General features: G+C 41.5%; 1 protein-coding gene across 1 annotated transcript in view; it reads left to right on the forward strand.

Moving 5' to 3' along the window:
* The window catches only part of GIGYF1 (GRB10 interacting GYF protein 1), a gene marked incomplete in the record, with an annotated part of 2,892,461 nt that overhangs the window by 543,692 nt on the left and 2,335,880 nt on the right, over window positions 1–12,889 (forward strand).

Genomic DNA, 12,889 nt, shown 5'->3' on the forward strand with positions numbered 1-12,889 from the left:
ATGAGGACTTGAATTCTGGGGAAGAGTCTCTGACATATTCCTCTCAGATCCCTTCTCCTTTGGATTATGGCTCTGTGGAGGAAGACTCTGTTAGCCCAGACTCTCCTTTTGAGGAACTCTCTATTGGGGATACCGTTTCTCATCTGACTGCATACTTTAAATGAGACTGCTCTCAGCTTTCTGATATTCAGAAGAGATATTATGATCTTCTCCAAATGGAGTATGGCTGCCCTTTTAGATACATTTTCTGGTGCCTGATTCTTGTAAGTTTCTCTACAAATGTCCTTCTGCAGACCCCTCTGTGGTGTCTCTCTTCTGACAAACCCTCTAAGCTTTTGCCTTTTAGTAAACTTACTTCCTTCAGACATGGACAGTAGGGGCATGGAATGACTGGCAAGAAATTCTATACTGCTGCCATCATGGCCTTTCGGGCTGTTACGTGCCAGACCCGTATGACCAGGTGCATTTTAACTCTTCTTTCTCAGGCTACCTAGGCTAACTCTGACCTTCCTGGTTCTGAGGTGAAGATCTTGGCCCTCTTTACTGGGCTGCACTTCTCAAGTAACCCACTACTATATTAAATTTAGTTATGACGGCGCTGATGCCTGCCTCTTCTAGAGCTACTTTTGGTTCTGTTTTGAGAGACTGTTCTTGGCTTAATCTCTAGCCTTTGCCTGTTGACATTAAGGCTAAAGTATTGTACAATCGTATTTGATAAGAACCTATTTGGTTCTGCAGCTGCTGATCTTTTTAAGTTTCTGCAGAATAAGGGGAAAGCCTTACAAGAATTGAGGCATATTTTTTCTCCTGTTCTCAAGTTCCAAAGGATTTATCCCTCTAAATCTGCTTTTTTTTGCAGACAGCTTCACCCCCCCCAAGTTAAAAAGTGTTCGAGGCGGGTTCCTCTTGCAAAATCTACTCAATACTCCCACTTCTCAGAAACCACCTTTTCAAGAAAAAATAGTTTCCATCTTGACTGTCTGTTTTCCTCTTTCCTCAGTCAGGTTTCTTTCTTCATCTTTTCCCGTCCCTTCCCAGTTGGTTAAGGCTCACTCAAGACTCTCGAGTTCTGTCCATCATCCGTCTGGGATACTTCATGGTGTGGAAATACCTTCCTTCTCTTCTGGGCACCCCTTAACTTCCTCAGAACAGCTTCATTTGTTTCTAAAACTACTTCAGGGCCATCTCTCTCAGGGCACCATTCAAGGTGTTTCGTCTTCCCAGGAGGAGAAGGGGTTTTATTCCAGAATGTTTCTGGTTCCCAACGAAGGCACCAAGAGAACCATTGTGGGCTTCTCTCAGCTCAGCACCTTTCTGAAAAGCCCTTCCTTCCAAATGTTCTCTTCAGACCATGTTTCCTCCTCCTCCTCTTCCCCCAAAGGCTTTCCTGGTCTGTCTTTGGATCTGCTTGTCTTCATCCTGTTTCACCTTGCCTATTTAATCTTTATCTAGAACCCCTCCTCCTGTTTATTTCACAAAGAAAAAAAAAAAACTTTCATCATATTCCCAGAATCCACAATACAAATCTTATATACTCGGCCTTTGCCGATGACTTAAATATTTACTTCCAACTCCCCACTACGGACCTCCCAAAAATACTTAAAGCTATTGATGAGATGTTCTTTGTGTTTCACTGTTGCAGTCATTACATTTGGGTAATCTGCTGGCAGGTTGCCCTCAGTCGGCCTGAATTCCAAAGTCTTGGGTCCTGCGTCGGTTGCCATCTTCTCTTCCATGACGCAAGGTCGTCAGGGTTATAAAACATGCAGCTGACGCCATTTTCTTTAGTCTTTCTTGCTCGCGGTGCCCGAAGCAGAAGCATTTCGCAAGTGCAGGTCAGCAGACTACTGAAATATTCACATTTTGAGTTTCAGAACTGAAGTCTTCACTAAAGCCAAGTACCCCGTTGGGGAAACTTTTTTCTTGTTTTTTACCGATGTCAGAAAAAGTTATTAATTATATTACTTGTGGGAAGCAAATACCTCCTAAGGATTTCCCTTTATACTGTATTCCTTGCCTAGGCCCTGATCACAACGTGCATGGCTGTCGGTTTTGTGCTAGATTTAACCAATGCACTATTAAGCGTCTGTATGTTTTTGCATCAAGGTATTTTGGAAACAGATTTAACTGCCCTGAAATGTCGTCGGTTAGCAATCCGACTACCGGAGTACATAAAAAACGCAAAGAAAAGGACAGAGAAAGGCAGTCGAGATCCAAAACAGACAACGAAGCTTCTCCTAAGCTAGTTGCCGGTTCGCCGGTACTCAGTGAGTCGCCTTCGCAGCCCCTGATACCCGCTACCTTTAGGTCGCAGGCCTTTACCGACACCCATGTGGAGTCTGGCATATGCCGCAAGATACTCAAGGTAGTAGACCGACAGATGTATCTCCCTCGGATGGGTCCGGAGCCGTTGAGCAGGCACCGGCTTCTGAGGGTGTATTCAGACCTCAACATTTGCACATCAAACCGACAGCTGCAAAACCAAAGACAAAACAACTTCTAATCCTAAAAAAACGACGCATGAGCCACGTGCACAGGCCTCTATGCCTAAAAAACAGATCAAAATGGCTGAAGACCTTATTACCTTGATCAGGGGTACCCATCCCCCTCTGGATAAGAGGGCCTAGGCAAGACACTGATTATGAATCTTCAGATCAGGTTTCTATTTCTTCTGATTCCTCTTCTGATCAGGAATTATCTATACCTCCCTATGAGGATTCTGATGCTGAGGAGTCTATTCCATCTGCATCTCCTCCTGAGGATTATTCATTTGGGCAAACCTTGCATACTTTGAGGGAGCATTTTCACTGGGAGAGTCAAGATTTCTCAGAATCAAAAAAGAGGCTCAGGGATTTCCTTCTACTCCCTCATCACAAGCCTTTAGCCATTCCCCCTGTTTTAGACATTGTGGATGATGTGTTTTCGGAGTCAAGCTTGTCCCCTGACTCCTTACCTCCAGGTCCCAGTAAGCCTGACATATTCGAGTCCCTGACTCACAAAATGTTTTATTTAGAAACCCTGCTGCTGATCCCGAAACTATTTCACAGGGTCCAAAGGGAGTTAAGGCCTCAACAGCAAAAAAACCTACCCCCTCTGACAAAGATTCTAGGGCACTGGACAGATTGGGAAAAAAGGTTTATTTATCTGCAATCTTGGCAGTCAGGGCCTTAAATTGTAAATTTCATATGCTTAAGTACCAACAACATGTAATGGTATTGCTGAAACAGAAAATGATGTTGATTTCAGAATGTGCAGAAAATAGATTTGCAGGAATTATTGCTTGCAGCTGAAGAAGTTGGAAAGCATACTTTGCAATGTGGTTTTGATTCTTTAGAGGCCTCCTGCAGGGCCGCAGTTACTGGATGTGTGATTAGGAGGCATGCCTAGTTAAAGGAACAAAATTTGCCTGATCATGTTAAAGCTAAATTGCTAGATGCACCTTTACAGCATGATTCTCTGTTTGGTATTAAGGCAGAAGAGGTTTTGAAGAAAATGGAAGACAAAGCGAAGTCTATGCAAACTGTTAGATTTCTTACAAGTGCAGCCACCAAGATTCAGTATACACTGGCCTACAAAAAAATTGGTCCTTTCCTGTGAGACAGAGCACAAAGGGGCAACTCCAGATGCCCTAAGGGTTCCAGGTACCAGGCTCAAGACTCATACAGGTCAAAGCAGTGGGGGCACATCCACCTCCAAATCTGGAGGAGATAAAGCGCAAACCTACAGAAAGCAATCCCAATGACTTCCCTCTGCCTACACCAAGGACTTATCTTTTGGCAGCACCCATAGGGGGAAAATTAGCACTTTTTGCTCAAAATTGGCAGTTAATAACCCAGGACAAGTGGGTACTAAACATCGTATCACAGGGATACAGATGCCATTTCCACCCTCTGCCAATGACAAATGGTTGGCCAGATCTGCCAAAAAACCAATGGGCAGAGGCACAGAAACAGGTTACGTCCCTCATGGATATGGGGGCTATTCAGACAGTACCAGAACAGGAAAAAGGACAAGGTTTTTACTCGACTGCTCTTGGTACCCAGAAAGGACAATACCTGGCGGCCAGTACTGGATTTATCTATTTTGAACACATACCTGGACATTTCAAAATGCACACGTTGCGGCAACTTCTGCCCATGCTGTGCAAGAATGCTTAGCTGGTGACTTTAGACCTAAAAGAGACATACCTGCATGTCCCAATAAGGCAGTCGTGCAGAAGATACCTCAGATTCAAGGCTGGCTTAATGCATTACCAATTCTCTGCACTGTCCTTTGGCTTATTTACTGCGTCCAGGGTCTTTACAAAGTGCCTTGTGCCAGTAATTGCATTTTGCAGACAAAAGTATTCAAATATATCCTTACTTGGACGACTGTCTCATTCAAGCAGAGAACAAGGACACTCTTACGACACCTGGGGTTTGTGAAAAGGCTTCTTACATGCCTAGGGTACACAGTAAACGAAAATAAATCACAACTGGTATCCTCTCAAAAGATAACATTCCTGAGTGCAAGCTTGAATACAACTGCCCAGATGGCTTACCTCACGCCAGACAAACAAAGGCAACTGACTACTTACTTCAAACTGATGGCAACAAAAACCCAGTCTTCTGCAAGACAAATTCTGCAGGCTCTGGGCTTCATGGCATCCTGCATCCTACTAATTCCATATGCAAGACTGCATATGAGGAATCTTCAGTGGTAGCTAAAAAATTTATGGAGTCAACATTCATGTCTGGACACAATGATTCCTCTCATTCCCTGCCTGCAACAGGAGTTTCTATGGTGGGCAAAGGCCTGTCACCAAAACATGGGACGGCCCTTCACTCTACCCCCTGCCAGCCAAACCTTAACAGACTCATCAGATTATGCCTGGGGGGACCCATGTGGCAGGAAGATGCATTCAGGGCATATGGGCACCAAATCAAATGCATCTACATATCAACCAGAAAGAGATGCTAGCTGTTCAAAATGCCCTAACAGCCTTCAAGGACTTGGTTCATCCAGAACAACTACTGATAAAGACGGACAACTCCACAGTCATGTGGTATATAAACAAGCAAGGGGGCACACACACGTACCCCTTTGCAGATTAGCCATGGCACTGTGGGACACAGCTTTGACCTACCAAATACATCTTCAAGCTCAATTCCTGCCAGGAAAAAAACACTCTGGCAGATGATTTAAGCAGAAACCTTATGGATCCTCACGAGTGGAAACTACATCCGCAAGTCTTCAGCATGATAACAGAGAAATGGGGGAGCGCGGACATAGATCTATTTGCCTCCCCTCACAATTATCAACTGAAAAAATTCTGCACACGTACATATCACAGGGAAGCATGGAAATTGGACGCCCTATCCTTCAGTTGGAAAAACCTATCAGTTTACGCCTTCCCTCCTCTGCCTTTTCTACCCAAGATCCTCGTAAGTCAGACAAGAGAAGCCAAAGATGATATTAATTGCCCCGGACTGGCCCCGCCAATACTGGTACCCAATCCTAAGGAACTTGTCTCAATACCCAGCTTGGACCTTGCCTCAAAAACCACAACTACTGTCCCAGCAAAACAATCCAATTCTGCACAATCAACTACAAACTCTGAACCTGGCAGCATGACTAATCCTGTAATCATACAAACGACACCTCTCAGTAAAGCTGTGATGGATGTCATTTTGGAAGCCAGAAGGTCTAGTACTAGAAAATCTTATGCCGACAAATGGAAGAGATTCTGTGCTTGGAATCAAGCACAAGGAACTCATACAGCAGAACCACATATTCCTCAGATATTACAATACTTAACTGAGATGCTTGACAAAGGCCCATCTTTCTCATCAATCAAAATCCATGCCTCTGCCATTTCGGCTCAGTACAATACAGAGCCACCAATCTTTTCTCATCCTTTAGTAAAGCAGTATGTTAGAGGAGCCAAAAATTTAAGGCCTCCTTGAAGATCACCATTACCAGCATGGGACCTCAATTATGTGTTGGAAAAGCTCACCCTGCCCCCATTTGAACCAGCTGCTACCGCTGATATAAAGTTTTTTATCATGGAAGACGGCTCTTCAACTAGCAATTACTTCAGCAAGAAGAATTTCAGAGCTACAGGCCCTCATGGTTGTAGAGCCTTTTATCATATTTTACCCAGACAGGGTGTCTTTGAGGACAAATCCTACTTTTATGCCGAAGGTAGTTTCCAGTGTGGCTCTTAACCAAGCAATTCATTTGCCAACTTTTTATCCAAATCCACAGAACAAAGGGGAAAGAATTCTGCATTCCTTGGACGTACACACACACAGCTAAGATTCTACTTAAGCAGGACTAAAGCTCTAAGAAAAACTGAGCAATTACTAGTTACATATGCTGCAGGATCAGAAGGAAAGGCTATTTCAAAGCAGACAATTTCATAGTGGATAAGCCATTGCATCCGTTTTTGCTACTTACACCATGGCAAACCTGTGCCCAAGGGCATTAGGTCTCACTCCACCAGAGCTGCAGCTACTTCAGCAGCATTTCTCAGAGGAGTACCAACCCAAGGACATTCTAGAGGCTGCTATTTTGAGTACCATTTGCCTCTCTACTCTTAAGTCCAGGACAGGCTTTGCCACTGCAGTGCTGCAGGGCCTTATAGCCTCATCTGCTGCTGTTTAGCTCCAGCCTCCCAATCATAGCTTTAGGATTCTACCCAAATGGAATGACTGCAACAGTGAAACACAAAGAACATAGTACAGTTGTGTACACTTGGCATAAATGTAGATGTTCGAGTGTATTCACTGTTGCAGTCCAGGTTACCCTCCCGCCATCCTCCCGTCATTCTACAGTTTTTCCTTCTCTATCTTTTATAACCTATGTGGTGTATTTGCTTGTAGATGAAGGTAAAGTTTATATTGATGCATGTATATATATATATATATATATATATATATATATATATATATATATATATATATATATATATATATAAATACTTATAATATTGCTATCTTTTGGGGGGCACCTGACATCGGGAGCAAGAAATACTAAAGAAAATGGCAGTTGCATGTTTTATACCCCTGACGACCTGACGTCACGGAAGAGAAGACGGCAACCGACGCAGGACCCAAGACTTTGGAATTCAGGCCGACTGAGGGCAACCTGCCAGCAGATTACTCAAATGTAATGACTGCAACAGTGAATACACTCTAACATCTAAATTTATGGTAAGTGTACACAACTGTACTTACTCGCTAGTTTCAAACTATAACTTAAATTTAAACAAGTCACACATATTTCCCCTCGAATCCTATATGTCATGAAGAATTGTACTTTCCCATGAGTGAGATCAAAATAAACTATCAGATAAAATATCTAAGAATACTATTTACTTCGGACTTCAAAGCTATTATAAGCAATAACCCAAGTACATGGACTAGTATTCAAAACGATATTGATAGATGGAAGAACATCAATATGTCTCTACTGTCAAAAGCTAGTGTTGTCAAGATGAATTTTCTTCCAAGAATACTCTGTTAAATGCTACTTTTTCAAATATTCCCCAAAACAACTTCCTTGCCATGGAAAAAGCTACATCAAGATTCTTGTGGTATCCCAATTCTACCAGAATTAAATATGGAGAACTTGTACTCGCCAAAGATAAGGGGGGATTGGGGTTGCCTGATTTTAAGCCTTACTATAGTATAATTACTGTTTACAGACTAATACAAATAAACTATGACTCGTATATATATAAATACTTGGTCACCCCAGTGGCCAAAATCTGGTATGAACAGTTGAAATCTCTTTGCTATAATATCAAATCCCTACCATTCTTGAATTTAAACCAGACAAGCATATACACGAAGAATCTACACCCACTAATTAAAAACATGATTCTTACAGCACAGAAACTATTTGAATCATTGCAGTTAGCTGATGCTTTTGCCCTTATACAACCGTTACACCTAAATCATAATTTACTAATAAATAATAAACCCGTAAATCTAACAAACTACTCCTTGATAAAAGACTATACAATATGGGATATATACCAATGGAAAGACTAACACGGAGCAAATGAGACTTGAACTCAAACTTCCTAAGAAATATCGTATTATCCTTAACCACCTTCACCATCTTATAAATGCTAAATTCTCACAAATACACACTGACTTACAGAACATAAATTTAGTTAAATTAATACTTGAAAATCTTGCGATTAAAGGGAAAACAATTTCTAGGACTTATAAAATTGTAATGAGCACAAAACATCAGAATTCTTTATTATTTTCCAACTATTGGCAAATGAAAAATCGATCACTGACTGAAGAAAATAAGAAACTAGCCATTGAAAATACAAATTCATTCCTTTCAAGAAGCTGTTATATACACAAATTATGGTAAATAACTATCTGTATTATACTTATCTAAATAAAATAAATTCAATCCTAACTTTTCGCCTGTGTCCCCATTGTCCGGATCAAACAGCTGATATTTTGCCTGTCTTGTGGAACTGTACTAAGATGCACAACTTATGGTGTTCCTTGAGAGTAAGATTAGAGAAGATGGGATATGAAAAATCAACCCTTACATGGGAGACAGCTATATTGCACATTAACATCAATCAACTTCCAAAAATATTAAAACATGTCTTTATTACGATGTGTGCCCTTATTAAATTCTTTATTACAAAGAATTGGAAGTTCATGTTGCCAGTTACATGGGAAAATTTTAGCAATCTTGCTATCAAATATGTCTCATCTCACAAATTAGTTTATTCAAAAACAAAAAACAAATGCTATTACCAAAAATATTGGGGTTACTAGATATAATTCTTGAGAAATAAAATTTGCCCACAAATTGACATAGAAAGCTAACCTTTTAGTAAGAAATGAAATGTAGTATTACCAGTTTTCTTGCATCTTCCCCCTTCTCTTAGTATATGTGTATCTAGATACTTTCCCTAACCATACAATAAATGGTTGAATTTCTATCATTACTTTCTATATAGACTATCCCCATTCCACTATCCCTTCTGAGACCAATTGAACATAAGAATTCTCATACTCTATGTTTTTGTGTGTGTGTGTACATGTATATGTGTGTGTGTGTGTGTGTATATATATATATATATATATATATATATATATATATATATATAAAAACTTTTTTTGGAACGAGATTGTTGTCTGTTTTCTTTAGGGTATGTATTTGAATTGTTTTTGTGTTTTTGAGTTATTGTATTGTTATTTGGAAAAAAAAATTGAAATACAGATTTTGAGAAAAAAAAAAGGATGCGTGTCTTCACATCCCTCTTCATTCCCTTTTCAGGAAGTTTTTGTTTCTCTGTTTCTTTCTTGCATTTTCAGTTCTCTGCTTTGCCCTTTGGCCTTTTTGCTACCCTAAGGGTTTTCACCAAATGTCTTGCTCCTATGATTGCATTTTCCAAAATGAGGAGAGTTCAAATCTTTTCTCATCTGGACGACATCTTCATTTAGCCTACCTCCCCTGAGATCTTGCTTCAGCACCTTCACTATACTGTTTGTATCTTGCAAAGCTTGGGGTTTACAGTAAACTTAAAAACATTAGCCCTGGTTTCTTCTCAGAATCAGGTTTGTTGATTGCAGGCTCCAGACCATGACTGTGCTGGCTTCTCTGCCTTCCCAAGGCTCTTTCTCCGGTTGCCTTTTTTCAGTCACTTCGTCCTTTGGTTTCAGTCATGGCCAGAGTATTTCTCAGGGCTCTAGGATACATGGCTTCCACTATCCCCATGATACTTATAGCCAGGCTCCATATAAGAACACTTTAGTGGTTCCTCAAGTTAGTATGGCTCCATCACGGTCATCCTCTAGATGTTCCAGTCCCTCTCTTCCATGCCTCAAATTTGAGCATCAGTGGTGGATTCATCAGCTGTCTCTTAATCTGGGAATTCCTTTTCAGCCTCCAGTCCCCTTGCTGGAACTTTTTTTGGATGGCTCAGACATGAGGTGGGGAGTCAGTTTCGGACCCCTCAGTGTCACACTGTTGGTGATGAGGCTTTGACCCCCCCCTCATCAGAGGTCAGACCATGTCTATATCAAGGAGATGAGAGCTCTCCTTTTCACCCCTCAGGCTTTTCATTCTGTTTTCTAGGCCTCTCAAATTTTTTTTTTACAAACAATACCACAGTAATGGGGTTCTTCAACAAGCAAATGGAGGGCATGGTCCTACCATCTTTACAAGACTGGCTCTTCAAATTTGGATTCTAGGTGTCTAATGTCAAATGACTCCTAAGGCTGTATATATTCTTTTAGATCCGAACTTAGTGGCAGACTCTGTGCAGGTCCGTAATACAGGCTTAAGAATGGATACTTCACAGAGATGTCTCTGGACTTTGTAAATCAGTGGGGGTACTCCTCCGGTAGATCTTTTTGCCTCCCCTTTGAAGAGACAGCTTCTTTTTTGTGCCAGTTACAAGTCCTCTGTCCTGTAAGGTTGGACACCCTCTCGTTTTTCTGGAAGGGGATGTTTCTCTAGTCCTTCCCTTCCCTTCCTTTAATTCTGACGGTCCTGCTCAAGGTGCAAAATACTTCCTCTAAATCTTGTTGGTCTGTCTCTTTTGGGCCAGACAGCATTGACTCCCCCTTTTTCTGCACCTAGCCAGGATAAATCACTGTAAGTTCTCACAAGATGGACTTATTCAAACAGGAGAAAAGGGGTCTCTCATCCATCCTCACTTGTCCACTCTTCAACTGACATTGTGGGTGATAGGGTTTGACCCCTTTTAGCCACCTTCTTTATGAGGACGTGCTTAGGGTTCTGCAGGAGGGAAAGAAATCCACTACCAGAAAATCCTGTATGCCCAGATGGAAGAGATTTTCTGTTTGGTTCCTTGCTGTTAACCAGGATCAACTTTCTGTTCAGATCTGTCTGGTTCTATCATACTTGTGTGAATTACACCATGCTGGATTGGCATATTCAGTTAAAGCTCACCTTTCAGCTATTTCTGCTTTTCTGCTATTAACTCCTCCACTGGCCTCTAGGTTTGTGATCAAAGAATTTCTTAGACATCCTTCATGTCAGACCTCCCAGGAAGCGTATTCCACCTCCCTGGGATCTTAATTTTATTCCTGAATAATTGACAAAGGCTCCTTTTGAGCCTGTAGCTTCAGCTTCCTTACAGCATTGTACATGGAAGATTGTTTTTCTTTTCGACCTTACTTTAGGCTAAGAGAGTGAACTCCAGGCTGTTATGGTTGTTCCTCCTTTTTTTAGGTTTTCACAGGGACATGGTCTCTCTTCATAATAATCCTTCTTTTATGCTCAAGATGGTTAGTGAATTGCCTTTTATTCACTCTAATTTGTCCGCCTCCTTTTTTTTTCCTTCTCTGCAGTCTGCTAGTGAGAAGGTTCTTCATACCTTGGATTTGCATAGGCAGCTCAAATATTTGGATAAGACTAAGGCTACTTGAAAGTCTGAGCAGCTTTGTTTCTTTTCATCAAAGATCTTTAAGTTTGGCTGAGTCTAAGCAAACCATTTCTTCATGGATCTCTTAAGGCCATTCCTTTGTTGGTCCTTTCATGGGAAAAGCCTTTCTGCTTCTGTAAAGGCTCATTCAACTAGGGCTGTGGCTTCTTCCTGGGCTCTTTTCAAAGGATTTGATACCAGTTCCCATCCTTGAAGCTGCTATTTGGACTTTTGTCCATACCTTTACTAAACACTACAAATCGGATGTTGTTTCCAGGGCAAGGCTGTCTTAGCTATCCTGCATGGTTTTCTTGAGTGCTCTTCTGGGCATTACTCCTCCCAAGTTTCTTATTGAGCTTTTGTACTCTGCCTTTGCTAATGAGTACTATAACACTTATATTTTACAGTTGTGTAAAATCTTAGGAATGCAGTCAGTCCTCCTCTTCACTGTTGCAGTATTCGGCCTCTCCCTCCTCCCCCTTTTGTTCTACTCTTTCCCTTTTCTTTTTCTAGATGCACATGTTCCTCTTACTTCTAGGACTGTTGTTCCTCCTGGGGCTGTTCATGTTCTGAGATATTTATTGACGTACATGACCTTTATGCCCTGCGCTTTGATCAGGGAGAATGCATGTGGCATACGTCTATTAACTCCTAAGGCTTTGGTATACTGGCTGGATGTTGGGCTACCCTTGGCAGGGAATCCCTTTAGTAAAGAATACTGCAACTATCTTTCAGGCATATTGACTGTTCCAGTTCCATCCCATAATTCCCTCTTTCTTGTGGTTGGTGCAAGTACCCTATTAACCTTATCACCCACATTCCCGCTGTGTTCCCCCTGTGGCCCTGCATATCCTAAGATTTTATTTGGCATGTGGAGAAGTAGCTTGAAGCCTTGTGGTTAGCATACTTCTCCAGAGGAAGTTGTCCTCCAGGTAAATGTGTGCTGTGATTCGTCAAGTTGTTTCCTTACCTAGCTAGGGCAAAATAATTCAGGGTGATTCTGGCTAATGCACCCCTTATACAACTGATGTCCTGATATTTAGTTGGGAGGTAGTTGGCTGTGTGTATAGAGCTTTCTGGGTCCTACAGGCATGAGTTTTGTTGATTGTGTAAGATTTAGTATGCCTCTGTCTCTTCAGTGGACTTTTTAACATATTTTTGTATAGTGCATGTTATAACAAATGCACTAATTCTGCTAAAACCTAGATATCCTTTAATGCTTACATGAATGTATTACAAGAGTGCTTTCTTCTGATGCACCAAGGTGTGTTAATAGAGCTCTGCTACTTCCAGGACCATGCTGGGTGCAATTGTTGGATCCCAGCAACAATCCAGATGAGAGTTTCAGCAATCACAGGAGTTTAGCTGCAGCTTCGGGGAAGGGGGTGGGGTGAGTTCTAGTAGCAGTCCTGACACACTCCTGTCCATTTCCTGAAGGAGATAGGTGGTATGGTTCCATCAGTTCACTGGTGA

The sequence above is a fragment of the Protopterus annectens genome, chromosome 7.part0 (assembly GCF_019279795.1).
Source record: "Protopterus annectens isolate FY-2018-M chromosome 7.part0, PAN1.0, whole genome shotgun sequence".
In the NCBI taxonomy this organism is placed as follows: Eukaryota; Metazoa; Chordata; order Ceratodontiformes; family Protopteridae; genus Protopterus; species Protopterus annectens.